Consider the following 26,720-nt stretch of genomic DNA (forward strand, 5'->3'; position numbering starts at 1 on the left):
ATTTTATTAAATCCTGAACCTTTAGTAGACATCTTTTTAATCTTCCATTTGACAAAATGGGAAATACGCGTAAAGTACTTCTGTCTATAAAAGTAAAACAGTTATCACCAGGAAAAGTGTTTGTGTGGTTATTTGAGTTGTGATCTGAAGTAGCTACTTTTTATTTTTTATCATAGATTACGTTTTTACTTGAAAAGAACGACTGACAAAGTATTATTATTCAGACTTTTCAGTATCTAGCAGACATTTTCCCAAAATGAATGAAGTGAGCCTGCTATTTCAAAGAAAACATCTGGCAATGATTGTGGCCAATGATAAAACTCAAGCCTTCAAATGAAAATTAGAATTTTTGAAACTTGGGCATAATATCATAAGCTTGATCGCTTCCCAATATTTTCTGATTAAATTCATTATTATATTAATCAATGCATATTTTTATATTGCACAATGAAATGTGTCAATGTTTAGAAGATTTCATAATTCAATGAATCACTGTTTTCCAAATGACCAATGCATGATGTCAGAAAACCATGCATGGATAAAAGAACCATTCAAAATGCGAAATAGATGCATGGATTTTAAAGTAACAGAGAGAAGAGGTAATTGATGTGTTTTCCAATTGCACATTGCAATTAACCTTTTAAGAAAATACTACTTGTGAAGTTTTGGTGTAATGTCAATCCATTATTTTCTGAAAAGGCTATTAAAATATTCTTCCCTTTTCCAACTACATGTCTGAGTGAGATTGAATTTTCTTTGCATACTTCAACCAAAATAACATATTGCAACAGACTGAATGAATAAGCAGATATAAGAACCCATCTGCCTTCTATTAAACCAGACATTTAAGAGATTTGCAAAAAAGGTAAACAATGCTATTACTCTCACTAAATGTTTTTGAAAACATAGTTATGTTCATAAAAATGTGTAATTATGTTAACATACCACAGGTTTATTATTTTTAAATGAATTAATAAAGGTTTTTAAAAATTTCTCGGTTTTAATATCTAACATGGTAATTATTGATAGATATGACTACACAAGCTCTTTGAAATCCTCAGTGATGTTTAGTAGTGTGAAGGGATCCGAGACTCAAAAGTTAGAGGACTACTGGGGTAAAAGAATGTCACAAACGTTTTCAAATCATTCTATAAACAGAATACTTGCTATGTGCCAGGCACTATGGCAGATGCTGTGTTTATATCAGGAAAATAAAAAGGAAATCTAGTCTCCGTCCTCAAGAAGTTCATGGTCTAGTGAGGTATGAATACAGAATCACAAAATTGAATCAACAATTACTACTAACTGTCATAGTGCCAAAAGACTTTGAATAACATGTCTGGATGAGGAGAGTGAGGAAAAAAAATTACTATATACAAATGCTTCTAGAAAGCAATAGGAAACTGCTGAAATTTTTTATCATTAGTCCATTTTGCAAGAAATATATTCAACAGTTCTTAATTTTAAATCTTTCTGCATTTTATGCATTGATTTTATTTTAAGGTATATTTGTTGTAAGTGCCACATGGTTCCTTATTTTATCCAGTAACACAATCTTTTTTATATTGGAGAATCTGTCCATCTACATTTAATACAATTACTGATGGAATTGATTTTAAATTTACCATCATCTGACTTATTCTCTGTTTGTTCCACCTGCTGTATCTTCATTTTATCTATTTTTTCTTGTCCCCCTATGAATTTATTATTTTTATCATTTTCCCCTCTCTATTAACTTGAGTGTCATGCTTTTATTCTTTCTTTAAGCGATGACTCTAGATCAGGGTTTCTCAGCCTCGGCACTATTGACAATTTGGACCAGATAATCCTTCGTCATCAGATGGGCTTTCCTGCGTGTATTGTAAGATTTTATCAGCATTTCTGGCTTCTACTGATTGAAAGCCAGTCCTGTCCCCTTAGTTGGGACATCAAAAATGTCTCCAGATATTGTCAAATGTTCCTGGGAGGACAAAATCACTCTTGGTTGAAAACCATTGCACTTGACTCATCAAATTTTAATGTAAAGACTCTTTTTCTGGACATGTAAAGGCCTTTTGATGTTTATCTCTATTTACCCCTCTTCTCAATTGTTACAACATGCCTGTTGCTATTTTAATTCTCTATGTATCTCAAACCCCATAAGACATTCTATTGTTTTTTATCGTTAATATTCATTTAGACTTACCCATACATTTACATTTACATTGCTCTTCATATCTTCCTGCAACTCTGAGCGTCTAACCACAATCATTTTTCTTTTGCCTGCAGAATATTCTTATTTTCTCTGAGGTCATATACTGGTGAGAATTTCTCATAGTTTTGTTTGTCTGAAAATTCCCTTATTTCACCGTTATTTTTGAAGAATATTTCCACTGAGTATAGAACTGTTGGTTTACTGTCATTTTTTTAACAATTTTAAATTTCATTTCATTGACTTTCCTCAACCATTGTTTCTACTGAGAAATCGGCTCTTGGTCTAATTGTTGTTCTTTGAAGGTAACATTGTTTCTAGATGCTTTGAAGATTTTCTTAATTCTTTGGTTTTCAGTAATTTGACTGTGATGTGCCTCAGTGTGGCTGTCTCTGTATTTATCTAGCTTAAGGTTCATAGTGTCTCTTAAATCTATGGTTTGAGATCTTCTGTCAATTTGGAAAAATCCTCAGACATTTTCTCTTCAGATATTATTCAGCCTCTCCCTTCTCCTTCTAAGACTCCAATTATATGTACATAGATATTTTACTGTATCCCATGTCTTTTTACATTTTGTGTAGTGTATTTTCTATCATTTTGTCTCTCCTTGCTGCATTCTGTATGTTTTCATCTGAGCCAATTTATATTTCACTGATTTTGTTTCTGTGTTATGTCTAATCTGCTGATAAATTCATTCATTGAATTCTTGATACAGTTGTTTCATTTTTTAGTCGTATAATTTCCATTTGGTATATTCTAGTTCTCTGACAAAATTCCCAATTTTATGTTATTTCTAGAGCACATTAAGATAATTATTTTAAACTGTCTCACTGAGGAATCCATTATCTGGATAACCAGTAAGTCTATTTATATTGTCTAATGCTTATTTTGATGTTTAATCACATTGTTTTGTTCCTTATATGCTTGTATAATATTTTTTGGGTTCTAAACACTGCATATAAAACATTGCTGAGATCGTCTGAGGTCTTAAATAATGTTATCTTATCATTTGGGCTGAGTAATTCTTCACTGCCTTGGTAGCTTTCTTATATTTTCAAACAATTTTTTTTGGTATGATATTTCTTTTCAAACTATCTTAGGTAAAAGACCAGTTTTCTTTCTTTTTTTTCAATACTTTACACACGATACATGGTCCAACATTGTCATAACATGATGTAGTCCATTGTGCATTATTAGGAGGCAGTTCATGGCAAGTGTAATTCATTATGCAAGTTCAAGAACACCCAAACTGGTCTATACTGTGTTCAACAATATTAATCTACTGAGTATGCATTTGCACGTTGCAAAAATATTTAATTGCTAAAAAAGTTTCCAAATATTTTTAATTTCTGTATTTGGTTTCTTGTGTGTCTATAGTAATTGAGGGACCACACTTTAGTGGCACTGTTATAGACCACGTTTAGCGATACACTGTTGCAAGAGACAGTAAGAAAATCCTCTGGTTAAAAGAAGAGATCTAAAATAAGCAAGACCTACTTATCTCGAGTAAAAAAGTCTATGCTTCAAACTAAATTAACACAATTTCAATACATAAATAGGCTAATCTTTAAAGCTTTTGCTCTAAAAAGATTCAGCAAACATTTGCGCATTTCTCCCAGTGTTGGAGGAAACACTATGTCTTGAGGATCATTTAAAGCATACTAGATAATACCATCTGCATATATACTAACACTTCATCAATTCAGAATCTGTGATAATTTGGCCAAGTAAATTAATAGTGTAAGAAGAATTGCAGTAAAGTGTTTAAAACCACTTAAAGAACTACATTTTCAATCATTCTCAAATACTTTAGAAGCATCCTTTCTCTTATAGAAATAAAGGACATGCTAATTACAAACTCTTTCCACGTATTCTTTACAGCAATTAGCCTCAAAGAAGTGGAAGCAATGCTTAGTGAATTTGTTCTGTTACATAATCATATGAAATTCATTTAAAAGAAACAGAAAGAAATTTCTTTTAAATGTTTGTACGAATTTAGCCAAAATCTCCACCTCCCAATTAGTCCAGATTAGGAGCCTTAACTAGAATATTAGTATATAAAGTACAAAGCTTTGTAGTAGAGTATCTGGGACATCGGTTGCTTTTGTTTGACCAGCGTCAATCCTCCTTTTGGTAATACAAACCCGATTTTTCTCAGCACCTTCTCTAAATCCAAGTGATTTGGGTGGTTCAGACCTCACTACTGAATCCAGGGGTGATGTGTGAGCCAGACATGGCCAGTCAGAGATTCCCATCTCTCTGACTACAATCGTTGGTTCAAAGACAGGTGTATGACCCACAGTGAGCCAATGAAAGACATACCCAAAACTTTGCTGGAACTTTTAGGAAAGAAACTTTTTCTGCAGACATTGTAAAGTAGGAGATTGTAAGCCTGAGGCTGTACGTGAGCAAATTTCTACCACCTGTGGGCAAAGAACAGCTGAAGTTACAGCTGAAGTTAAGCCAACATCAAATAAAACAGGAAAAGAGTGCCAACTGAAGAAAAGAGATCAATACTCACGCTTACTGAGATCCTGGATCCAGCCAAACCCTGAACTAAATTTGTACTGACTTGTTGTATCTATGAGTCAATAAAAAAAAATCCATGTAATTGTTAAAATCAGTTGGGTCATTCACATGTAAGAGTCTTGACTAACTTCACTGTTTATTTTGTTATGTGTAGAGGGCCACCACAGGTATGGGGAATAAAAAGAAGTTCAGGAAATGAAGTGCATCACAAGGAAATTATAATGTTGTTGGATGGGAAAGATATTAGTTGTCAACTCCTTAAAGGCAAGAACTTTGGTCAGTTTATATTATACTGAGTGTCTAATAGAATTGGCACTCAATAAGTGTTAGTTGAATGAATTAATGAATAAATGCATGAATGCATTTGTATGTGTGCTCATTCATGCATTCATTCACTCAACAAATATTTATTGAGAACCTACTAAGTGTCAGGCATTATTCTAGGACCTAAGGATACAGCACTGAACCAGACAAAATTTCCTGCTCAGAGATTTTCATTTCTAGCTTACATAAATATTTTCAAGTTAAATAACTCTTCTTCCTGTATCTTCCAACTCCCATTCATTTTTTATTTTTTTTTGTTCTTAGCACTTAATCACTATCTAAATTACTACGGATTTTGTTTATTTACCCCATTTATTTTAGGCGTCCTCTATTAAAATGTAAACTCTTTTGCTTTATTTGACTGTATATGATAAAGTGTTAACCAAGGCCCTGTAGAATGGAAGATGGTTTATCTTTCTGGTTTACTTTATATTTCCAATGCTAAGACATGCACCAAATATCAAGGTCTTGTCAGTAAAGAGCACATTCAAACTGGCTAATTAAGACAAGTTTAATAAAGTACACAAGGAGGGGACTAAGGCCAGAACCCAAAGACAACAACTGTAATGGTAGAAGGGTGCTCAATAGAAGCTGTGGCCACCAGTAGAAGAATGCAACAATCTTTCAAGGAGAAAGCCAGAGGCCAAAAACGAACCCTACCTCACTTTCTTTCCCTCTTTCATGTAGAACCGGGTCCTGCCATTGACAAAACCCAACTGGAGGCCAAATATCAAGGAAGACCATTGATATCTGCAGCCACATGACTGAGCCCAGGCAAGAACAGTAGAAGATTCACCCAGCTGAACCCAGCTCAAAATGCAGAGTTGTGAGCTAATAAATCATTGTTATTTTAAGTCATTAGTTTTAGGGTAGTTTATTATGCAGCAACAGGTAACCAAACTAATATGTTATATAATAACAAGATCAATCAATTTTTAACAATGATTTAAAAGTATAGAGGCTTTATTAAATGTGATAAGCTTAGCATTTACTTAATATTTTAGGGAATTTTGCCAACTTTTTAATAACTTTCTTCAAGAGGGTTGAAGATATTTGGCACCCTTTCAACTTGTAGAAGGAACTAATTTCTAAACTAACGTGCACCCTTAGAAAAAAGTTTAAAAGCGTCATTGGACTACCTTCTGCCCGTAGAATAGAGATTGATGCACAGCCTTGCAAGTTTTAAAGAAAATTTTGCAGACAAATCAAAATTTACAGCACCACAATACCAAGGTGAAGAAAAGGTAGTTATTTATTTCTTTTCATTGATCTTCCTCATGAGGCCCACTTCAATAGTAGTAGGAAATAAAACTTTAATTTTAATTGAATCAGGATATAATGGAATAATTTAAAACATCTCTGAAGGTAATGCAGTCTCTTTAAAATGACTTAATTTTGTTCAGATTTGGCCCCTCTTCCAGCTACTTTTCTTCAAGGTGGCATTTGCACGTAACCTACGAGGATTTTAAAATCTTATTTTAATTTTTCCAATTAAAAAATTGGCAAAGGTGGGGGGCCCCTGGTTCCTTGCAGGTCCCCAATCGTGCTGCTGAGGTGTGCGTGATCTGATCCTCTCTGTAGACGTCCTGCTGGTGTTCACCACTGAAGGCTGCAGTTTGTACACCTCTTGGTCATTCTTGCTTAGCTTGCTCAGGTCCTGGTGGTCCCTGCTGCTGATTCAGCCTCATCTTCATTCTCATTGGTCTTGCAGACCCCCAAAGACCAGCTCTCACTGCCATTTTGACCCAGACTCAGGTGGTCCACCTGCAGTTTCGGCTTTAATTACAGGGTCAACCCTCTGGTAACACTCTTGTGAAGCTTTCATCAGCCTCAACACGACCTCTGGGGAGCCTGCGGGAACTTCAGGGCTCCTTCTATGGTTTGAGAACACTAAATCAGTCTCTCCCACTCTCTCTAACCATGTGGCTTCCTCAGGTTATTGCAAAGGGATCCTAAGATTCAGTTTCCCAAAGTTCCTGTCTAGAGGTGGGACAAATTCCCCCTACTAATAGGTTCACCAACACCTTATCCAAGCTACCCCCCCATCTCAGACTTCAGTCCGAAAAAAAAGATATTAAGACACAAGTGGCTCAACTCTGCTTTTCCCAATTTTGTCTCCTTCATCTTTCCATAATCCCCAAGAAAGATAAGAGCCTAGTTTCCCTCTTCTTTTTATATGGCCAGGGTAGCTCCCTATGGTCATAACTTCTTAGACCTACTCCCCCTCTTTCCCTAAGAACATAAAGTTAGGCAAGGTTCCAGGATAGAGAAATGGGCATAATGATTAGGAAACAAAATTGAAAGAACACTTCAAAATATGCTCCTTACATTTATATTTCAATAAACAGGTGTCAGTAGAGCCTGGTTGCTAAGAATTTGGGGTTTCTGAGCCAAATTACCTAGGATCAAATCTCTCTGCTGCCATTCTTAGCCATGTAAGTTCAGGCAAATTCCTAACCTCTACACATCTCAGTTTCCTCATCTGTGAAGTGGAGATAATTATAGTATATACCTCGTGGGGTTGTTGTAAGAATTAAATGAGTTAGTTTAGCAAAATGTTTGGAAATGAATCTAACACTCCTCAAATTCTCCTTAACCACTATATAGTGGTTGACTGTGAGTATTTAAGAGATTTGCCTCCAAATTAAGACAAAAGAGTGATTTGTTACTTTGAAGTGATAATAATATTTCAGACACTATTTCTGCCATTGGTCTGTACAAGTTGTTATTGGAACTTAAGAGAGGCTGAGTTATTTGTTTTTTACTTTTTTTCACAAGTTTTGACCTTCCCGTTCACTGGGGTTTGAAATGAATCTGCAGTAAGCTTTATTATTTGCTCTGACTCAGTGTGGGATAATTGTTATTTAAATAGGACTGTAGGTGTGTTCTGGGAGATGCTAGGTGAAGCACCAAGGAAGCACAAGGGAACAAATAACCCCGCCCTTGAATTGTTTACTGTTCTATCACAGAAGACAGAGAAAAAACAGACTACAAATGAGTCAGTTTCAAGAGGTAAGTGGCCATTCACAATTTCACTGAGTAGATGCAGTTCCACTCACAAGAGAATTCACCGATTAAATCTGAGAGTAGATGATGGCATATTGGGCTTTCTGCTCCCCATTGCCTCCATCTTAAAAAACAATGCAGGACGCAACTAAGTAACAACCCAGTGGTAGAAAAAAGTAATAAGGATTCCTAAGTACCTAACTTAATTATAAAACCTGGAGTGATGTAGAGAGGCCCTGGAGAGAAATAAGCTCAGAGCTTGTAAAAGATGTGTGCTGCATATGACACCTCTTTTGAGTTGGGGTTATCACTATAACCCGGCCTGGGCACCAGATGCCCAAGCAGGTCTCCCTTGGCCCTTTGTGGAGATGGCTCAGCAGGGTGAATTAAAGCAGCATCTTTGCAGGATTTATTCCCATCTTGCATCCTCATGCTCAGCAAAGCAACTCTCAAGGACGACCCACTCGCCAGAATTTTATAAAGGTTAGTTTCATTCTTTTCTTTTCAATTTAGGTAAGCTTAGCTAGTGTCCTTTAGAAAAATAAAAAATAAAAACAAATCATTAGACTAACTCTGCTTTTCAATGCCAAGTCTATACATTTTCCTTTAGTAAATATTCCCGTGTAATACAGTCTCAAGGAATGAGATGAGACAAAATAAAACAGAACCTACAAAATCATGTATCAGTGAATCGACCCAAGAGACAGTCACCATAACTATCTCCATTTTACAGATGATGAAACTGAGGCCAAAAAAAAAGAGGCTATTGGAAAATAAAGAGTCCATATTTAAATTAGTTGTAATTTTTTCTTTCTCATTAAAATTCCACACTATTTCATCATAGATATGAGATAAAACAAAATAGAGGGAAAATATTCAGGAGGCAAAAGTATTTTTTATTATTTACTCTAATGTCTCTTTTTTATGATTTCATTTTTACTATAGTGTTTCTGGAAGATGTTTGCCTTTTCTAGACAGTTATTTTCAGTGTATGTTGATTTAAGTCGTTTACAATTTTGATTACCTGTTATGGCATCTTTTTAAAGTAGTTTTATTCATACAGGTCACTGCACAACTGAGACAAAAAGGGAAAATGGTCTGCCGGTCTGTCATAACAATAAAAGATGATTTAATTTAGAAGTGTGGTAAAATGCTTAGAAATTGAGGTGGAAAATCAGTTCAATTCACTCACCTATTAATAAAAGGAAATAGTTTCTGAATACGAACTGCTTGGAGCCACAGAAAATACAGAAAGAGTTCCTATTTGGTTTGTTTTTCCTTATGAAGCAATAACCATATGTGCAGCCAAGAGAAAGAACTATAAAAAAAATGAAGGAAAACACCAGCCTGATTTACTTAAGGGTAGATTCATACCGATGCATGGGAAAGAGGGAAGTTGTAAGGAACAGCCCACTGAAGAGTGGTTAGTTTCATAAACAGAGATTAGATTGTCTGTCTTCATAACAATGAAATTGGACTAGGCATTGGTTTGGGTAAATATTAGGGGTTTCTCTTCCTGGGGGTCATTTTCCAGAATGGAAGCTCCTTCTAAATAAAATGGAATCAGTAGTAAATAAATTATAGGAGATTATTTATGCAAAGGATTTTCAATCCTACTGTCGGTCAAACGGTCAAACGAGTGGGCTCAGAATGTTTGTTTTTGTTTAACTTATTTATTCATTCCTCTTAGAATCCTACATGGTGCTCAGTCGGCAATAGGCGACGTCAAGTCCTCCCAGCCCAGGTGTCAGGCACGTGACTAGATAAGCCTTCAGATGATTTCAGTAACCAGCTGTGGAGTTACCTCCAGATTATGCATCTTCCCATATAGGCCAAGATGCTATGCAGCAGAAACAAGCCGTGATGTTGTGTGAAATCAAAATTCTTGGCCCATGGAATTTGTGAGGGTAATAAAATGGTTGTTGTTGAACATCGCTAAATTTGGCGTGCTTTGCTATATACCAAGCAGTTAGCAGATATAGCCTTGCCTTTTCTTCTACTGGATCTCCTAAATCACATCCCACAGGGCTAACCACAGAACAGGCGTAGTGTGGTATTGTGGAGAAAAAAGGGAAAACAGGTATTTATCACCAGTTGGTCAGGAGACCAGAAATCACCTTAGCTATTTTAAGTAGGAAGAGAATTAAGATAGTAAATTAAATGCTTACAAAACTTTGGAAGAACTGGAGGAAAAAGGTCAAGAAACTCACGGCTGATTTTCAAGAACTCAGAGAGGGCAGGAAATCAGGGAAGTTGACACCGATGGAGTCCACTGCCTGCAGCACAGAAGCAGGTGTTTTGCAGGAGTTCACCTCGAAGCCACTGCAAACTTCATGTCTGCTGTCTGCCCGTGTGTCTGCCAGGAGCTGCTGCCAGAGAATATTGGTTTATCTTTCTCTCTCACCTTCCGAATCTTGGGTGAGTGCCAGCCATTAGCCAAATCTATTCTATAAACTAGATCCTGCTTCTGGGGGAGGGCCTAAATGGGCAAGAAAGGTGCTAAGATTCAATAGGATATGGCATTGTCTACGCCCTTTGGATACTCAGCATCCATATATAAACTTATACATGTATTTAAACTTCAGAACAAGAAGACAACATCATCACTCTTCTGCTGAATATGATCCAATTACCTTTCATACAAATAGGGCATGTTTATCCTCTCCTAAAACCAGAAAACCCCAAGTCTTACCAGTAACTGTATCCATCTCCGGATGATGTTCATTCCTCTTGTAGCTCAGTTACAATCCCCTTCTTTAATTTAAAGATTACATTATAAGGTAACTACCACCAACACCCTTAACACAATAAGGAGGTATAAAAGCAATTGGTAAATATATATATAATGTGCAAGAAAGAAAATACATAGGCATTGTGGTCCTCAGTTATGTAACTGGTGACTCCATGCTCCCTATGTGCTCAGGCACAGCTCAGCTGGCAATGGTTCTTTACTTGATAGAATAACCCAAACCTCTATTCCTGAGGGAATGGACCATGAGTGGTCTTGATTGTACTGAGTTGCTTTTGTCTTCCATTAACTTTGACCTCTATACATTGAAACACTAAGAAGGGATGTCATAAAATTCCCTGGGTTCCAAAAAACTCCTCCCGACCCTGTTGTGTAACGGCAACATTATTTGTCCTTGATAATCAGGGTCAATCACCTCAGACGATAAAGTAACTCCCTTTCTTAACTCTCAGTTCACCGGCATGAGGAACCCAAATGACTAGCTGACATCCACAACTTCTAGTCAGTGTAACCCTTAATGTGTACGTGGTAGACACTTTCTCTTTTAGGAACTAAGACCTCAAAACCAGCAGATCCAAGATTTGCAGAGATGGGAAACACAACTTCACAAGTAGACTACTAGGGATCATAATGAGAAGAAACCATTTTATTTCCACCCTTTTAGTTCCCAGACCTTTATATTCTGGCTATGGGAGAATCATAAATTGGTCAGAAACTCCAAGAATGTATCTCATTGGCTTGGACAACATCCCAAGTCTGCAAGGTGTTTTCAGCCATTTCAATATTTCATTCTAACAATCAATCTGCTTAGTTGCTTCTGGGTGATCGGGTATATGGCAAGCCAGTGAATTCCAAGGATATGAGCCAATGCCTCATTTCTTAAGCTGTAGAACAAAAGTAATATTGTATGGGATGTCATAATAGTGAATGAGGCATTCACTGTATCCATAGATGAGACTAGTGGCAGAAGCATTGTGGTCAGGGAAGGCAAATTCATATTCGTAGTGTCTATTCCAGTGAAAACAAATGTTACTACCCAGGTGGCTGGCTATTTCCTTGGGAATCACACCATACTAGAAAGTCAGTATTGTCCTCCATTTGCAGACTGAGCACTTAGAAGCAGTCGCAAACAGATAGCTCTTGGTAGGGGAGGTCCACAATTTTGAGGTCATGTACAACCTCCATCCTTACTGCATAACAACTTTGTTCATCCACCCATTGAGCAAGCATATTATATCCACACATCTCTTCCTCAGAACTCCTTATTACTATCCTCCCCATCTGACCTTTCCAAATCTCTGATGATCCAAGCAAACCATTATCTGCTGCCCCTGAATCAGTATAAATCATTATTTTGATCATCTCTTCTTCTAGGCAAGTTGAACAACTACATGCATTGCTCAAAGCTCTGACCACTATCCTTCAGGGCCACATCAGAGTTTGCTCGAATGGTTCCAGCACATCATGCAGACGCATATTTATTATTCTTTTTTTCCACTTAGTACATTGGATAAATTGTGGGAAGTAAACCTTATGATAGTCATTATAAGTAATCCTGGATGCTGTAACAATCAACCCCCAAACCTCATTGGTTTATCACAACAAAAGTCTATTACTTATTCCAGAGTACAACAATATCAGTGTGTGTGTGCGTGTGTGTGTGTGTGCAAGCACGTGCATGAGTGTCTGTTGGGATGTAGGAGGATAGCCAATACTCAATACAATCAGTCAGAAACAGAGAACCTTCCATCCTGTGACACTGACATCTTCTACATGTGACCTTTGAGATATCCATGAAAGGAAGAGAGAGTTCTCCTAGATGATTTTTATGGAGAAGTAGAGAATTTTTATCAGAGTATCACATGTGGGAGATTCTTAAGGGTCTGTGGTAGATTGTTTGCAAAAAATGGCTGCAATAATTTCTCACATCCCTATGTACTCCCCTTCACAATGTGATTTTGAAATTTTTCCCATCAAAAGATGGAAAGTATTTCTCCTATCCCTTGAATCTTAATTTGGCCATGTAATTCTCTTTAGCCATTGGGATATTACATATGTGATGTAAATGGAAGCTTTAAAGATGCTCGCACATTGGGGCTTGCTCTCTCTTGTTGTTGGAAACCCTGAGACCAACGTGTGAAGAAGCCCAGGTTAGTCTACTAGAGAGACCATATGGAAAGAGTCCCAATCATTTCATCTGTCACAGTTGAGGCCCAAACATGTGAGTGTTGACATCCTAGTCTGTGCAACCCTAGTCTAGTTACAAACTTACCTGCAGTGATTAGAGCGACAGATCCAGATATGAAGATCTGAGTAGATTCAAAGAATCATGAACAAATAAAATGGCCGTGTTACTTGAAAGAACAAAGTTTGGAGTGGTTTGTTACACACTGAAAGCTAACTGATACAGCGCCAAAGTGGGAAGAGGCTTATATCACTTGTTTCCACATTCTATTGGTCAGAATTCGGTCATGCGTCTCGACCTGACACAAGGGAGCTAGGTGATGTAATTTAACAAAAAGATCAAGAAGGGAAAAATAGATTTGATAAACTCATAGCAATTTTTCTGCCTCCTTTCTGCCCTTTTGGTCATCAAATATTTGGTAAACTCTTCTTTTAGACATAAAATACATACATCACTTCCCAAAGCAGCAACCCAAAATTCCACTTACTCCCTGCACTTATCGCCAAAGCCAGGATTTCTGGGTGGTGTGCAGTTCTCTCCATCAGGTCTAGATATAGCTTTCCTTGTACCAAAAACTTGTGTACCAAAAAGAAAAGTTATCTTCCCTGCCCCCTTCACAAGTACACTCAGAATATTGTGGTGGAGAAGGGACAGATGGTTGCAGTGACCTGGTGCTGGCTTGTAGCACCTCAGAGTGCAGGAGCTGACTGCATGCAAATCTTCCAGTTTCATATTCAATGATATCATGTTGGTAGCTTGAAATCAACAACAGCAGGAATGTTTACGCTACAGAAATCGGTAAAGGCTGCACATCAGGCTTTTTTATTCAGAGAGTCCGTTTGCCGATATAATACTGGATGATTGCAATAAATACTCAGATGTAGAAAGGGAAAGAATGGGATAAGCTGGGAAGTTATTGATCCATAGAAATGACTAGATCCTTCAGGATAGGCATTGTAATGTCCCTCTGCCATGTAAGTGGGGAGATTTCCTGGATTAGGCCGTGATTCTCATCTCTGGGACTAACTTGCTTGCTGTTTTTCTCCGTTATCTCTGTCTTCCTTGAGAGTCTTCCTTGTCTTGTATCCTTCTTGGCCACATTTTTAGTATCATGATGTACGCTTTCCTTGGGGGCTGTACAACTTTCTTAGATTGTTTCCTCTTGCTAAGTGTCCTAAAAGTTGTTTTACAACTCAAAAATTTTTTTGTCCAGCCTTGTGGGTTTTTGGAAATATAATTTGCAAACCTTGGCAGACTTCTGATCTATTTGCTCCCAATCAGTTTCATGTGCTAATAAAACCTTAAGTTTCGATCTCTCTCCATCACTAAATACATATTTTTATTTTAATAAATAGGATATATTCAAAATGCACATGATTGAATATACATATATATAGTGAAATACTTACAGTCAAGCTAATTAACATATCATCTCCTTATATAGTTACCATTTTTTAGTGATGAGTGTACCTGAAATCTACTCTTCTAGTAAATTTCCAGTATTCAGTACAGTATTATTAACTATAGTCATCATGCTTGTATATTAAACATCTAGACATTCATCCTACATAACTACAACTTTGTACCCTTTGATCGACATCTCCCCATTTCTCCCTACTCCCCACTTCAGCTCCTGGTAACCACCCTTCTACTCTCTGTTTCTATGAGTTCAATTTTGATTTTTTTTTTCCGATTCTACATATAAGTGAGATCATACAGTACTTTTCTCTGTCTGGCTTGCTTCCCTTAGCATAATGTCCTCCAGTTTCATTTACGTTGTCTCAAATGGCAGAATTTATATATACAACATCCTTTTTATTCATTCATCCACTGATGAACACTCGGGCTGTTTCTATATCTCGACTACTGTGAATAACACTGCAATGAACATGGGAGTGCAGATATTTCTTTGAGATCCAGATTTTTTTTCCATTGTATATATACCCAGACATGGGATTGCTATATCCCATGGTAGTTCTATTTTTAATTTTTTGAGGAACCTCCACACTATTTTTATAATGGCTGTACTAATTTACACTTTCAACAACAGTGTACAGGGTTCTCTTGATTCCACATCCTAGCTAACACTTATTATGTTTTGCCTTTTTGATAATAGCCATTTGAACAGGTGTGAGGTGATATCTCATTTGTGGTTTTGATTTGCATTTCCCTGATGATTAGTGATGTTGAGCATCTTTTCATATACCTATTGGCCATTTGTATATCTTCTTTTGAGAAATATCTATTCGGGTTCTTTGTCCATTTTTATATCAGGCTATTTGTTTTCTCGCTATTGAGTTATTTGGGTTCCTTATATAATTTGGATATAAACCCCTTATCAGACGTATGGTTTGGAGGTACTTTCTCCTATTCCGTAGGTTGTCTCTTCACTCTCTTGATTGCTTCCTTAGCTGTGCAGAAGCTTTTTAGTTTGATGTAATCCTTTTTGACTCTTTGTGCTTTTGTTGCCTGTGCTGTGGGGGTCATACGCAAAAAATCATTGCCCAGACTAATGTCAAGAAGATTTTTACCTACGTTTTCTTCTAATAGTTTTATGGTTTCAAGTCTTACATTTAAGTCTTTAATCCTTTTGAGTAAGATATATGAAGTGAGGTAAGTGTCCAGTTTTATTCTTCTGCATTTGGAAAACCAGTTTTCCCAACAGCATTTATTACAGTCGGTCCTTTCCCTATTGTGTGTTCCTGGCACATTTGTTAAAGATCAATTGACCATAAACGTGTGTACTTATTCTTGGGATCTCTATTCTGTTGCATTGACTTACATGTCTGTTTTTATGCCAGTACCATGCTGCTTTGATTCCTATAGCTTTGTAGTATATTTTGAAATCAGGTAGTATGATACATTCAACTTTGTTTTTTTGCTTAAGATTGCTTTGCCTATTTGCAGTCTTTGGTAGTTCCATAGGAATTTTAGGATTTTTTTCTATTTCTGTGAAAAATGCCATTGGAACTTCGATAGGGATTGCATTGAATCTGTAGATCTCTTTGGGTAGCATGGACATTTTAACAACATAATTCTTCCAATCCACGTACATGGAATATCTTTCCATTTATTTGTGTCGTCTTCAATTTCTTTCATCAATGTTTTATAGTTTTTAGCATACAGATCTTTCACTGCCTTGGTTAAATTTATTCCTAAGTTTTTTTTTGATGTTATTGTAAATGGGATTGTTTGCTTAATTTCTTTTTCAGATAGTTTGTCATTAGAGTATAGAAATGCAACTGATTTTTGTATGTTGATTTTGTATCCTGCAACTTTAATTAATTTGTTTGTTAGTTCTAACAGTATTCTGATGGAATCTTTACGTTTTGTGTGTGTGTGTGTGTGAGGAAGATCAGCCCTGAGCTAACATCCATGCCAATCCTCCTCTTTTTGCTGAGGAAGACCAGCTCTGAGCTAACATTTATTGCCAATCCTCCTCCTTTTTTTTCCCTTTCTTTCCCCAAAACCCCAGTAGATAGTTGTATGTCATAGTTGCACATCCTTCTAGTTGCTGTATGTGGGACGCGGCCTCAGCACGGCCAGAGAAGCGCTGAGTCAGTGCGCGCCCGGTTCCGAAGCCAGGCTGCCAGCAGCGGAGCACGTGCACTTAACCGCTAAGCCACGGGGCCAGCCCTAGGGTTTTCTACATATAAGATCACGTCATCTGCAGATGGAGACCATTTTACCTCTTCCTTCTCAATTTAGATGCCTTTTATTTATTTTTCTTGACTAATTACTCTGGCTAGGACTGCCAGTACTATATTGAATAGAAGTAGCAAGAGTGGGCATCTTTGTCTTGTTCCTGATCTTAGAGGAAAAGCTTTCAGCTTTTTACAGTTAAGCATGATGTTAGCTGTGGGCTTACCACATATGGCCTTTATTATATTGCATTCCATTCCTTCTATACATAATTTGTTGAAAGTTTTTATCCAAAAGCTCTGTTCTAAACTTGGCTCTCAAATCTGTTTTATTTGCCTCATCACTCTCTGCTTGTGTCTTAATAGAATGGCTTCTACCTTGAGGCTATCAGGCTAAAATGCACCACATCCTTAACCTGTTCTTTGCCCCAAGCCTGGATCTTCATGGAACTTAGTTGCTCAAAGTATTTCTCAATTGTGTCTTCTACTCTTTGTGGTATAGAATCCTTTTCCAAGTCTTCAAGATTTCATATTTATAAACTCTTTTTATACCCTTTCATTTCTGCTGGCAAACTGGCAAATTCTCATCTCTAGTAACTTATATACTAACAACATGTAAGTTCTTTTTAATCACTTTTCCTAGAGCTGCTGGCATAGTAGGTATATCGTCTATCTTCCAACTTATTACGTGAAACAGTTTTACCAAATGTTTTGCCACCACATAATGTGGGTCGCCATCTTTCCACCTCTGCCATGAGTTTCATGCCACTTGTGTCCTGACCACTAAATCAAAGATACTTATTTCAAGTTTTTCTTACGGCAGCACTTTTTCTAGTATCTATTTCTCTATTAGGAGAAATAACACTAGCAGGTGAAATAACTAACTTCAACACCTCAGTGGCTTAACACTGTAAAAGTTTATTATTTAATTATTCATTATCCAATGAGATTAGAGCAGGACTCTGCTTCATAATATCATTCAGAGACTCAAGCTCTTTCCTTCTTTTTTTTTTTTTTTTTTGCTGAGGAAGATTTGCCTTCAGATAACATCTATTGCCAATCTTCCTCTTTTTGTATGTGAGCCACCACCACAGCATGGCCACTGACAGATGAGTGGTGTAGGTCCATGCCCGGGAACCAAATCCAGGCCACCAATATGGAGCATGCTGAACTTAACCACTAAGCCACCAGGGCTGGCCCACTCTTTCCATTTATTGATGCCACCATTCAACTCATGGCTTCTGGGTTTACCATGAGGAGAGAAAGAATAGAGAGTTGCACACAGAATATTTTTATAGGCCAGGCATATATCACTTCTGCTCCATTCCACTGGCCAAAATTCAGTTACAGAGACAAGTCTAATGGAAGGAGGCTGGCAAATGCAGTTTATCTGTGTGCCCAGGAGGAAGATGAAACAGGTGCGATGAAAACACAGGATTTCCTTGAATTTGAAGTTAGATAACTGGTTCAATCTCAGTTCTACCACTTAGTAGTTCTGCTTCTCTCTGAAAGTGTTTCTTCATCTGTTAAATGATCACATTTATACCAAAAAATGGCTTTCTTATGGAGAATTCTAAACCCAGCCAAACCATTAATCAGATAAGGGTGAAATGAAGACTTTTTCAGAATTTTAAGATGTGATATCATTTTTCTTTTTCTTCCTTGAAATTAAGAGTGGGTATGTGACTAATTCTGGCCAATGGAATATGAGAAGTGAGGGTTGTCAGTTATGAACTGAGAGAGTGAAAATTCCCCTGCTCTCCAACCTCTCAGCTCCTTTGACTTCAGAATTCAATTATTGTGTCAATAAAAGATGGAAGCGTGTTCATCACCTTGGGTTCCTGAATACTTTTATAAATTAATATGAGGAACAGAGCACTGTGCCAACCCACACTGCACATGTACCATGAGCAAGAAACAACCATTTGTTGGGTTAAGCAACTGAGATTTGGGGGTTAATTTGTTTACAAAGCCTGGTGGTTCTCAACCTGAGTTGACATTGCTCCCCAGGGGACATTTAGCAATGTGTTAAAATATTTTTGGTTACTATAACTGAGAAGGTGTTCCTGGTATCTAGTGCGCAGACCCCAGGGATGACACCAAACATTCTACAGTGCACAGGACAGCCTCCTACAACATAGAATTATCTGGCTCCAATGTCAATAGTGCTGAGGTTGAGAAACCATGATAGCCTATCCTGACTAATAAACAATATCTCAAAACTGTCTCTTGCAGTCCTTCTGGGGAAGCTATTGAAGAATGTGCTGCCATAAAGCAAAGAGGCAAATCAGAAAGTGGGATTAAGGAACCAAAGGAACCAAACCCAGAAGAGAGGGAGTTCTCAGGTGGAGGTGATGGAGTGATCCCAGCTGCAGCAGGCCTACACATCAGCTGGTTGAAATGGAACAGGGAATAAAGTGTTGTAGGAATGAGTCCCTCTGGAAAAAAATGGTATGCTGCTTGATGAGTCTGAATGTATTAATAACAACTTTCAAGTTCTGTGCAAGGTTTGGGAATTAATTAGTGATAGATTCAGAGAAAATTAAGTAATTAAAATATAAGGCAATTATTTACTCCAAGCAGAGTTGTGTAAGATAGGGAACAATATGTGATAAGATAGATACACGGTACAATAAACAGAAAAACTGTGAATTCCATTTAAATTTCATAATAATAAAACAAAGATATCTATATGACCAAAAGGCACAATTTACCTGTATTGCCAGGCTAGGGAGAGTAGAAGTGTGTATATGAGAGTGTGGATGCGTGGGAGGAGGGAGGAAGGAGTCAAAAAGTTAAATCCTCATCTTCTCTCTTAAGAAGTCAATGGACAATATTTAAAGAGGAAAAATCAAGAAATTGCAATGTAAGCATATTCCTTAGATATACGAGGGTAAATGCCAAAAGAGAGAGCTAAAAATAAGTTAAAACTAATTACTTCTGTACATGTGGAAATTGGAAAAAGGGAGTAATTTGGTGAGGACGCTTGTGTTTCATTATAAGCTTAATAGTATCGCTTAACTTTTTAAACTGTGAACATATATTACTTTTGGCAAAAGCAACCTAGTTTTTACAAAAGTGAGGGGAAATTAAATCAATTTTTAGGCATTAAAATGATATAATACATAGGAAAATCTTTCGTAATATGTATATTGCTGTGTGAAGGCTAGTCATGGTGATCATTATGGCTGATGCTAAAGATGTTAATAATTGAGGCCAGGCCTCAGCACAGGCACTGTCATGTATTTGCTCGTCAGTTGGTCACCTACAGCAATCAGCACACAGGGACCAAATGCCACCATTGTTTCCCAATTACTTATCAAGAAAGGAGAAGATGCCATTCATGTCAATCATCCAATAAAACTTAGTGTCTACCTTGTGGTAGGCATGAACCCTGCCTAAGTATGACTCTGAACACAAAGTATGACCTTGATTTAGGACACTTCCTGGCCAGGAGGGGTTCTTAGTTGGGCCTACTTCTTAAATTCCCCTTTATTGTGAGCTTGTTATAATTTAGATAAACAAAATATTACCAGATTCTTCTTCTACCACCCCAAGCCTCCCACCAACCCTCTTCAAAATCAGCATTAATGGCATCTTTTGTTTATTTGGTACTTGCTGAGGTTGAGAAACCACAACCCTTGGTATTTAGTACTCCTATTTGATACTTTTTTCTTCCTTACATTACAGTCAACTCTGTTGGTGTCTTTCACTGTTCCCTTTAGGGTTGGAAATATAATTCACATTGTATCACAGCATAGCAGTTAAGAACACGGGCACTGGAGAGAGAATCTGTGAGTTTGAATTCCAGCTCTGTTACTTTCTAAGGTTGTGTGACCTTGGGGAAGTTACTTAACCTCTCTGTGCCTCGTTTTCTTCATCTGTAAAATGGGGACATTAGCTTCATAAGCTTGATATAAGAATCAAAAGAGTGAATAAATGTAATACTAAGAATTGTTTCTGGCACATATAAAAGCTATATAGATATCAACAAATATTATTACGGCATATAGCAAAACTACATAATTATAAGCTATTGTTGTTATTGTTAACACTATTATCAATAGTGCTTGAGCAGCTCCAAGTGTATAACAGGCACTGAAAAATGTTCATAAATGTGACTGAATTACAGAACACATTCACAAAGATCTGAATCAGCCTCTACCCGCCCCCATTCCTGCCATATAAATCATGACAAAATGTAGTTAAAGAAATGCAATTGGTACACTTCCAAGGAAAAGATGGCTCCATTCTCTGTCACAGTATTTCTCAATACAGCATTTGACAGATTTACCTCTGGAACTTTCTAAAACGATCCACCCCTCAGAATCTACACCACTCACCATATGGGACTGCCACACTGACCTTCTCTCAAAATTTCAAACAAGCCAAGCTGTGTGGGCCTCAGGGCCTTAGGGAGCTTCAGCTTTGAACGTGGCCCCACGAGGCCTACCTCTTCTGTGCCTCCCACACTTTGCCTGGCTAACTCCTGTCCACTTAAAAGCTTAAATATCTCCTCCTTAGAGATCTTACACTCATCCACTTCTGTAATAAAATATACATATATATCTATATTAGTACGTGTGTGCTTGATGACCCTGCTGCATGTAAGCTCTCTGAGGATGGGAAGTGGTCTGCTTTCTTTCCACTCGACATGCAGTACCTAGTTAAATTCTGGGCACAAATTCAGAGTTTTAAAAAAAGAGACACTTCTTTCAAATGAGGAAATTATAGTCAGTTTCATAAAGGAGGTGATTTGTGGGCTAGACTTACAAACTTTTTAATGTCAGAATTTTTCTGGAATAACATGAGACTGAATAATATTTGCATATAATTAAACTGCTAGAGCTTTGCTTTTCAATTCATTTTGAATTACATGATTCCATTAAAAGTGGAATAGAGATTACTGAAACCTAAAAATTTCACCCACATACTATGAAATATCCTAGAAAGCATATTGAAAAATATGTGTCTTATTTCTTGAGTAACGGTTTAATCAAGGGCTAAAAAATGCAAATGGTTATAAAAACACAAAAAATTTCCAAAAACAGTGGCAAGTCTGCACTATCTATGTTTCTAAAATGAAGATGACTTGAATCCAGTTTCATGTCTATAGAACATCATATTTAAAGTAAAATAATTGTTGTGCTGATCATAAATACCTATTTTCTCTAATAGCTCATGATGGTCAAACAATCAGGTGAAAACTGAAAAGTCTGGTCAACTATCATTTAGACAGATGCTTGTTTATTTCTAATAGTGCCAAAAATTGCAAGGTTTCAAGATAGCCTAATATTTGACATTCAGGGTTATGACTTTTCCCACCCCCAAAACACACACACAGAGTCACAGCCTTTTAACTGGGAGTAACATATTCACTTGGGTGCTTTGGTGTCACCAAAGACACAGAACTTTTTTTTTTAATAATAAGTACATTACACACAGTTGACTATTCTGTCACTCTTATATTTTAAGACAGCTTTTTAAAAATGACACCTTGATTGTCTTGTATGCTCTCAAAAGAAGAGGATCATCTTTTAATGGTGTGAATTGAACACAAATTAAGTATTTGACCAAAAAATTTGTGGTTTGATTATTACATTTGCCTATGTTCTGAGCACAAGGTCGGTGTGCTCTGTATTATACGATCTCATTTGCCTGAAGAGCAAGGGGACACCAGCCAGAGTAGTGGCAACTAAGGTGCAAACACAAAACTAAAAGGGAGGTGGCGGGCAGGATGTGAAAACCTACCTCGCGTGCGAAACAGTCATGCTCAAGTCAGGTACAAGGACCCTGGGGAGAACATGAGAAACATCGTGTCTTTCACAAGCTGAAACTGTTAGAATCAGAGTTTTGTTTCATTATCTACCAAATATGCACAATAACATTCATTATTCAAGAAATATAAAAGGAAAAGGGTTTAAGCATTATAATTTAATACACTTATTTTATTATTACAGTAGATGTATTTACTATGGAAACTTTGTAAGATATGTAAAAATATAATTAATAAATTAAAATCATCATCAAATATCACAAACCAAAGGGTACCTAATACACATTTTCCTGTATTTATGTTCATATATATATATATATTCACTTATTCAACAAATATTTATTGTGTGCCTACTATGCTCTAAGTGCTGTTCTAATTCTTAGGTCATCCTCATAGAAGTTATATGCTAGTGAAGGTAGAGATGGTACAGGGTAGTGGGAAGAGGATGAGAAGACAAGCAATAAAAAATAACCATAATACATAAGCATGTCGTACACCATATTAGGTGATATTGTTAAATGATGAGGTGCTATGGAAAAAAATCTACAAAGTGAAACCTGCTACGGCCTATTAACATAGAGCCAAGGAGCAAAGGAAAATAACTTTGTGAGATTGGTGTCCAGTTTCTGTAGGAATCTTTATAAGAAGATCCTTCAAGTCCAAACTAAAGAAGAAAGCAGAATTTACACTCACTGTCAGGCCTATCCCAAACTTGTGTGCACCTAGGGTGAGAGTCACATGGAGAGCCCATAAGCCATCTGTCTCAATTTAAAAAGAGTAAATCAAGCCAAAAATACAGTTAAATAAAATATATCCTATTTTCCTACTTTGACAAATGTAAAACCTAGAAGGCCAGGTTTGAATTTAGAATTCATGGACTCCTTAAAGTTCTGTTCCAGACAGAGGAGAGAGTAGGCCAGGTCCTAATCCATGGCCTGCCTCCTTCTCATTCCACCCACTTTTGTCCTGTGCCATGAGGGACTTCATAAGCAAATGTATAAATGCCCAAGCCCTCATGTCTACTCTGTTCAAGCAACCACCCTGACCCCGCAAAGAGCCCCCTCTTGCCCAAGGCTCAGGTCTCTGGCTGCTCACATAGCTAACCTGGCCCATCTTGAGAGAGGAGACCCAGGCAGGCCCTGGAACACTAGAAGAGCTTGAGAAACATTCCTTGAGGTTAAAGGATCATAACAATTCTGAAAGGAGACTGAGTGAGAACTCTTCAGAAATCTGCTTTAAGGAAATCTGTGAGAGACCATAATGGGAGTAAAAGGTTTTTCCTTGACAACATTTCTGACACTAAATGTGGGGGGGGGCTTTCACACCAACAACCAATTCTCCAACTCCCCAACACCAACTGGGCATTCAATAATTCAACTCTATTCCGATAGTAACTACATGGAGTTGTGTCAGGCTCCCCCTGGGTTAAGGGTTCTGTCCCACAAGACTGCCCTCACTTCAGATGCCAGCTACAAATGAGATGCCCAGGTATCCACACATCTGCCCAGCCGACTACAAATTCAGGGGTTCCCACAACCCACCTCAGGTTCTATAATTCACTAGAATGACTTATAAAACTCAGGAAAGTACTTTACTAACTGTTACATTTTTTATTATAAAAAATACAACTCAAGAATAGTCAAATGGAAGAGATGCATAGGAGAAGGTATGGAGGACAGGACACAGAGCTTCCATGCCTTTCCAGCACCTCCATGTGTTCACCAACCTGGATGTTCTCTGAACCCTATCATTTAGGGGTTTTTGTGGAGGCTTCGTTAGCAGGCATGATTGATTGAATCATTGGCCACTGGTAATTGAACTCAATCTCCATCCCCTCTCCCTGTGGATGCAGGGGGTGGGGCTGCGGATACAGGGTGGAAGGGAGCTAAAAATTCCAACCCTGTCATCATGGCTTGGTCTATCTGATGACCAGCCCCCACTCTGAAGCTATCTAAGGGTCCCCAATCACTAGCCATCTCCTTAGCCTACAAAAGACACCCATCACTTTGGAGATTCCAAGGGTTTTAGGAGCTATGTGCCAGGAACTGGGAAAAAGACCAGATATTTACTTTTTATAGTCCACAGGAAGATTCTCTGAGAAGCATAGTACAAGTTTTGAGAGAATGAGCCAATTCTAATCTCCCTCAAATGAAGAAAAGCCTGTGACAGATGGTAACCACCCAGCCACACAAGGTATGACCCTTCTCTCCTGATCCCCTCTCTCTCTGGATGTACCTTGAACGGTCAGGAGCCCAGCTACTGAGAAGGCAAGAATTTAACCAAAGATGGTGGGAGAAGCCAACTGCATTCCTCTTCCTCAATGAAGTTTCCAGATCTGAAGTAGCGCAAGCTGGTAGGAAGTGAGTAGCTCTACATGAGCTACCAGATCAGGGTTTTGATTATTACACTGATGACTGGGTATTTTAATTACTGAAATTAGATGGTTCTTAGAAATAAAGAGAATGAAAAAGCTATGGTACAAATCTAAGTTTTCATTCCGAGTAGGGGAAAGAAATAGCACATAGAGCAAACATAAAGGAACAGTGGGAGAAAGAATAAAATTATTTTGTTGGGATCCTATCACATTCATCTAAGTCAGTGAAAAGTTTATGTTACCGTTAGGTAGTTGAAGTTTGTTTCTTTACGTTGTTTCTGTATATCAAGCCACGTAGAGACCCAAGATTTATTTGTGCTATATTCTTTGTAGTACCTGATCAGTTCAGAAATTCTACTATATAATGTTTTTTTATTAAAAAAGGAAAATTTGAGGAATAATGTTAGAACAATGCATTGTTTTAAAGTATCTTCTTTAATAGCACCCACAAAATTCTGTCTGGGATGAATATTATCCTGAGAGCTTTCCTATAAGTGATTATCCTTGATTGTATACTTTATTGGCATAAAGAATATTCTTGGCATGAGTTCCACATAATGCTTCTCTTCAGTGACATAGTCATTAGGAAGTTTGACTGATTGTTCATAGCCTTGGGCCGTGGCCTATTTCTTGGAGTGATCAGTGAGTTGAGCAGCTTCCAAGAGTCAACTGTAGGAAAGATTCAACCCTTGGTGTCATTCAGGTTTGTCTCTTGCAGTTTACTTGATTGATCTTTCCCTCTTCCTATACCGGCAAGAGGCTTTCAAAAGAGGAAAATGTGAGCAGTTATAATAGGATTTTTGAAAAGAAGTTCCTTTTGGGTCTCCTACCATCAGTTCTTGGGGAATCTTGTCAGCTCATGGGTGATCATCTTTTCTTTGCTGTTTGCAGCTACTTAGTCACTTTTCTCCTGATGAGTCACTCTTCAAAAATGGCGTTTCTCCATGATTGACTCGGACCCTTGGCAGATAGGTCACCTTGCTTTCAAGTACCTGTTTTGTTTTGTTCTTTCTTAACAAAGTATTTCAGGAATTTGGGCTTTGAAGAAAATTAAAATTCATTGTATAGAGTGCATCTTCTTCCTCAGACAGCTCATCACTTAGTGACTCTATAGGCTCTTGGACAGATTTAATCAACCCTTCCATGAAGAGACTGCCTTTACCTTGGAGCTGACCTCTGAGGCCCAGCTCCCTCTGTTATTCCCTTTGTTCCATACACTGTCTCCTGGGTTCCTAATTGAGACCACCTCTATTTCCCCATATTGGTTGGGAATTTTCAAGAGATTATTATCCCTAATCAAATAATCAAATAGTGTCTTTCTGATCTCCCTATATACTTTTCTGCTTATTCCTTTGCTCAAAAGAAGGTCCTCTTCATCCGCTTTGTTCTTTCTTACTCTTTGCCTCTTCCTCGTGTGTTCACAAATCCTCAAACTACAGAATATATGCCTTGCCTTAATTAATCAAAACATAGGGAGGACGTTTTCTGGGCACCAAGGTTTTAGCAAGAGAGACAGGAACATGTGTCATGCTTTAGGGCTTAGCATGGATCCACGTTAGGCTTTAAGTGGGATTAAAGTATATCTGGGCATCTTCAAGTGAACAAAACTAAAAACTCCATGGGGATAGGAATTTCATCTGTTTTGTTCTTCAGTTTATCCCCAGAATTTACTATAGTGTTTGGTACATAATATTCATCCAATAGCCATGTGTTAAATGAATAACTGCATGGATAAAAGATGGAAAGAAGAAAAGTAGATAAGAAGGAAATAAAATTCTATTTTTGGCTGAAGAAAAAGGGAAATGTTCAAGTTGACACCTAGGGAGAAGTCAGGATGGGAAGGCAGCATGGAGCACAGTATTAGAACCAGATATATGGACACATATCTAGCCCAGCACTATGGACGCATATCCAAGATGAACGAAGAGAGGAGGTTCAGGTAGGG

Source organism: Diceros bicornis, chromosome 8 (genome assembly GCF_020826845.1).
Source record: "Diceros bicornis minor isolate mBicDic1 chromosome 8, mDicBic1.mat.cur, whole genome shotgun sequence".
Lineage (NCBI taxonomy): Eukaryota > Metazoa > Chordata > Mammalia > Perissodactyla > Rhinocerotidae > Diceros > Diceros bicornis.